This window comes from Necator americanus, chromosome III (assembly GCF_031761385.1).
Source record: "Necator americanus strain Aroian chromosome III, whole genome shotgun sequence".
NCBI classification, from domain to species: Eukaryota; Metazoa; Nematoda; class Chromadorea; order Rhabditida; family Ancylostomatidae; genus Necator; species Necator americanus.
In genome coordinates this window covers 15,741,205-15,747,204 of record NC_087373.1, presented here as the reverse complement: position 1 = coordinate 15,747,204, position 6,000 = coordinate 15,741,205, and positions in this window count along the sequence as shown.

Below are 6,000 nucleotides of genomic sequence, written 5' to 3'. Positions count from 1 at the left end.
TCTCAGCGATGATTCTCAGGTCCAGTTCCGCCGTAACCAAGCTACTTCTGTGTAGCTACAGCGGCTTTTTCTCATATGTTGCCGATGAAAGAAACTATTGATATAGCTTACATGCGGAGAAAAAAATGTGAAAATTCTTCATATTCATATATGCATGTATATTTATTTGCTCTATTGCAGCTACGGTGCCGATTAAGCGTAGTGTGTCGCGTATTTTTGATTGCGAACAGTATGCGTTGATACGTGGGTAGTTGATGGGTTTGAGTTTTTACTCGTTTTCTAATCAATTACTCTGAAATCTTTCAAATCAACTATCATAGCAACGTACAAGTCAAAGATGCAGTCTGTGAGTACGTCACTTCACATGCCTGACTTCCAGCTATCCAAGAACTCTTTGCCTATGTGAAATTTCACAGCTTGCGCTTTTTCAAATTGGAGTGATTTCTTCTCATTTTCTAAGTGTCCTCTCGCCATCCGCACTCACTTCGCCACATGACGTAGGGTCAACGCTTATACACGACCTTCTTCCTTCGTCCTCATCCTAACGACTGCCTATGTCCTCAACCTCACTGTAGTGCTGTTTCTTCGTCTGTGCTCTCACTGTCCAAAGTTGTGATATGCTCCTCTTTTCCCACGTTTTTTAGCGTTCCTCATAATCTAAGTAATGGCTTGTTGTATCAAGACCCTTGTAGAGTTGTACATAGCTCTTCTTTGTTATTGTTTTTGATCGCTCACTGAGTAGTTTGTAGATTGAAGCAGTGTTCCTCTGACAGCAATTGTTCCATAGTGCTTTTCTTTCTTCTTTCCATAGACTCCTTCGCAATGGCTGTGTCGGTTGGTAATGGCATTTTAACACCTATGTGGTCAAAATTACTTACAAGCCGATATCTTCTTCCCAAAAGACGTAGTACACTTGATTTGGAAAGATTTAAGAAAGTGGGCTTGTTGACAAACTCCTATTTCCTACTCTGTTTCAATGCACTTGATCTATCTTGGTATTTTCGCATGTTGTTTATACCGTGCTGCTTCTCTAGGCAATTGGGCGTTGTCATACGGATTTCGCTTGACGGGGCCATTATAAATATTATTTGCGTGCAAGACATACCCAATTCTTCCTTCTTTCCTTGTTTGTTTGTTACTTTAAGGTAGTAGGTGTAGATTGAGATGTACTTCTTATAACTGTAAACATGATGTACGCTTCCCTTTGATTATTTTGAACGGTGGAAATAAGTTTACTAAAGCAAGGTGTTTAGAGAAAGTCCGCTCTTTCAAACGCCCGCCGCCTCAATTGTTGTTTTCGTTAGCTGTAAGATCTGTCTTTTTTTTACTAATAAATATTATTCATATTTCTTTCTTGTAGTTATCAGTTTCGAGTATCATACATCTCACCAAGGTTTATTTGTTAGTTTGGTTTCAGTGAAACCAATAACCGAACAGAGCCTTAGCAACTTCATAAGTAAGCAGAATAAGAAAAAGAGCAGCGAAGTCAACGACCTAGCTGCGAGACTAGCTAGATAGATTAAATGTGATTGCTAATTGTAACTGTGGTGACAACTTCTATTGCTGTAAATTTACTGTTGAAAGAAATGGAATTGTTTTAGTTTCACTAATTCCATAAGCTCAGAACGTGCGCAGTTATGACGCGAATGTCTCGTTGTCAGCAAGGAGGACTCAAGAGGCTTAGACAATTTTTATTAGAGGTGCAGTGGGAGGACTGCCGCTATGTCTTCTTTTCAAACAGATGGTTTAAGAGATTAAGGATGTGTACATAAGACATTGCTTTTGAGAATAGAGATCTTAACAGAAACAACAAATAATTCGTTTTAATTGGGCAAAAGAGTCTCCCCTCTTAACTTCACATCGAATCTTCACATCAACCTCAAATGCGAAGCCATTTTTCTGCCAAGAAGTGACCATGCATACAACATGTGTCGATCAGAACGATATCAAATAGGAACAATAGTAGGGGATTCCTTTGTAGTTCTCTGATTCAACTTGATAATGTGGTGAAAACACACGAAGCCCAATCCAGTTGTGTAAGGCCGCCGGCAGAGCATGCGAGCACAAAAGCGCCACCTGTCGGCGTCAGTGGAGTCGATGCATGCGAAAAACGAGTAACGTCACTCTTAGACTCGCATCGGGGCGCGTCGCATCGAAGTACGTGCAGAGGATCGAGTTAACAGCCATAATTGGTACTGTCATTGGGTCGCAGGACGATTGGGCAGTGAAAAAGAGAGGGACGAAGAGGAAGAAGAGGTACTTGTCGATGGGTGCGCATCAAGATCGATGTACCCATAGCGGCTGTCAGAATGAGTTGCGTGCGTCGATAATCGCGCTCCGATATGGTCGATAGCAACAGCGGACCGTTCCACTACGCATACAGGATGCCACGCCCATTTACAGAGCTGAGCTTAGGCAGCGGACCAGTGGGCTAAGAACTCCATAATGCGATTGTCGTCCGTTGCAATCCGCGTAAATGGAGAAAATGAGCATAGGGTGGTGTATAAAAGTCATGTAGCTTACTCCTTATCGGATTCAGAACTTGAGAAGCTTGGAATTGGTTTTTTTTTTGGTTTTTGAAATTCTATTCTTACTTGACTTACTTTTAGTGATACGTATTATTCACGCACCCTTCTAAAAATGTTTTTGTTTTATTTTATTGTTTGTAAGTTGTATATTTGATTTTCATTTGTTTGTTTCAGTTTCATTTTTTGTTTTTATTTGTTTCAGTTTATCTTAGATTGTTTATTGATGTTGGACCGATTGTTGATGCCATCAATCGTCCTTACAAGTGCGAAAACTGCCTTGCAGGCACACAATATCCCTGCAGACATAGCTTACAGATAAGATGCCGTAAGGTCACGAGTTTACAATTGTTTTTAACCATATCGATTTCCTAAACATGGAAATATATGAAGCGATATATCGCCGAGTTACCAGTGCAGAAATTGAAGTCAAACTTTTATTCGTATGAAAGGATAGAAATATATATATATATATATTTCTATCCTTTCATACGAATTATATATATATATATATATATATATATATATATATATATACTATACACATTATCTTCAACAGCTTTGTCTTCCGCTTCGTGTTATCTTGCCTTTTCCCTTTCAATTTTAGAAGTACGGCCATTTTCCCGAGAAATTTCCGTTTACAAACGAGTTTCTCATTGTGGAGTTCATGTTCTTATAAGTTCGCTTTGTGAGCTCATCAAGATACTAGCATCACGCGGGCCTTCAATAGAAGGAGTGGGCGGGGCCTAAGGATGGACAGTGCCACTGGACAGGCATAGCAGCGATCGCTGCTGCAGGCATACACATCGGTGAAATAGCGGTATAAGGATATTATCACTTCTACGAGAGGCCGATGCATTGGGTTGGTGACACACCACAAGTCAGATGTTGAAAGGATCTATTACGTTTGCAAACAACGTTCTGCTCTGACACGTGGAAACGCCGGGCGCAGCTGCACAATCGCTGGCAAGACTGCGCCGTCGAGAAGCGTGGATTCGTGGAACAGAGCCGTGTTAACAAGCCGAAGCCGGGCAGATATGAATTGTGGAAGAGATGGTCGAATCATTATCGACAACGCTATCAAATCAACTATGATTGAAGGTCAGGCAAAGTAAACGCTACATCTGTATGAGAATTTGACAAAATGTTGATCTGAGTGATTCTGATCAGTTACGTAAGCGGATCTCCGACGAAAAAAAATACATTTGTCTTCAAGTTCCTCACGTAGCTACTTCAAATTCATTCTATTCTAGAATTTTAACACATGGCGATAGGTGTGAAGTTTGTGAAATGAGGTCAGTGTAGGTCATGATGGCAGCACATCAATTTTTGATATGGCTATGTTGACATATCTTTGAGATGAATAGAAGGATCTACTTCTTAATCTCCGTATATCGACAATACGTGGTCAGTTCGCCTTATCAGTATATCACCGCCAAGTCGCTTTTCACTACTCGCCTCTTGTTCCCTTCCAGTCTGCAGCTCCCAACGCCCCGTCGCGAAGTGAACTTCACGCACGGCGTTCTTTTGATTGCGAGAGGAAGGCGTTGTTTGGATGACACCGGGTGGACATGCAAGCTCCGTAACTGCTGGAACGATAGTCACAGTCACGCGGAAACGCTGCAGCTCGGAGGCAGGTCAGCGGCCGAACACAGCCGCTTCCTTAGTATAATTGTGACTACTCATAGTCCCCTTAGGATGTGACTGTGGAGATAAATAACTTGTTCCTGTATGACATTTTTCGCACCTTAGACTATCAGTAGCAGAAAATCGAAAAATGAGAATATAGTGCAACTTCGTGTTAATTCGTTGATTTTAATATACTAAAAACTGAAAAAGGAATTTAGATGGGAAGATAAAAGTTTGATGAAGAAGTTAAGGAACGAACAGCAAATATCCAAGTATTTCAAACTTCTAAGCTTTCGGAATGTGCCGTTGTTCAACGCTGCTACTCTCCATCTTTATTAATTGGAAGATCGGTTGCAATATATCACAACTACAAACTTTAGGCTTCCTTGCTAATACATTTTATATATAAGCGAGCTGGATCGGTGAGATGGGTGGAGCATGAGCTATGGGCAGAACAGTGGTCTGTTGACACTAAACTGCTGCGCAGCACAATTACATACAGATCATCGTTACCGCTGTTCGGCAATAGCCGCTGAACCTCTACCGTACTTCATTGTCCTCGTAATGCACTCTTATAAATATATTGTCGTGACACAATGTCGTAGTACGATTGTGTAAGAGGCAGCACATCAACTCAGTGTATTCCTGGCGCACTATATAAGAGGCAGCATGCCAGCTGACCTGAGTAGTGTGCGTATTCGTGCTAGTGTCTGCCACTATTCCATTGTTATTTGGAGCAAAGGTCCTACCACTGATAAAGTATTCCACTGAACACCCTCTACAAAAGCCACTACACAGGCGCCCACTTATCCCAGGGATAAATTGTAGCATTTTTGTATTCCTAATAATACGCACCCAGTCTTAAGCGATAAGCTAAATTCTACAGCAAGCCTCACAGTAACCAATTACTGATAGGAGGCGACTAAAATGTACGGATATATTGCTTTTTTATAATATGTTTCACTATTCTATCACTATTTTAAGACGCAGCAGTCCTCTTCAGGGCCATTTTTGTTGGGGAATAATTCACGATTACTTTGTATGTTTTTGGTTCTTGCCACTTTTTAATTGTTGTTGCCGACACGTCTTTTTTGAAAACAAACATTTCCTCCGGTCCTTGTGATCTTCATGCATAAAGTATGGACGCAATTAAAGGAGTAGGGTCACTTCTCTCACGGAGTAGCCTAAAACTACGAAGATCTGAGCCCTAAAACCTAAGCATTGGTTTTAGAGGAACCATAACATGCAGACTAAAGCTACTAAGATGTGGTGCGGATTGACTCTCCTGAGGTATATATAGTTTATACGCACATCGTATGCATTTTTAGGTGCCTTTTCTTTTTGTCTGGTTGTTTATGAATTCATATTGATGCGAGTCCTTGAGGAGGGTTTGCGTGATAGATCAGCTTGTGTAAACAGAGATTCTTTTATTTTATAGGAACTAATTGTTGATTACACTTTGTTGATAGTTAATTCTACCCTACTAGTCCAAATAAAGTCCTGCGAATTTTTAATACTTAATGCACTGGGCATGATACTATAGAAGAATATAGAAGGGCAAATACATGTAAATAACAGGAATCAGAAATAAATATGGTTGGATGAAAACGAAAAGGAGCAGGGTTGCGCGAGCGGCTGCGTTCGAAGTGGTGCGGTGGAGACAGCGGTTAGAATCGAGGTGGGACCATAGCGAACTGCAGAGATGGGTGGCGGTAGCGAGGACCCTTATACGATCCCAGCCGCTACGCTTCACCGCATCGCTTCAATAACTTCTTGCTTCGACCGCAGCCGCTTGCGCAACTGTCCGTGCTTCATGTCGTTTTGACCCAACTGTAGACAAAGCACG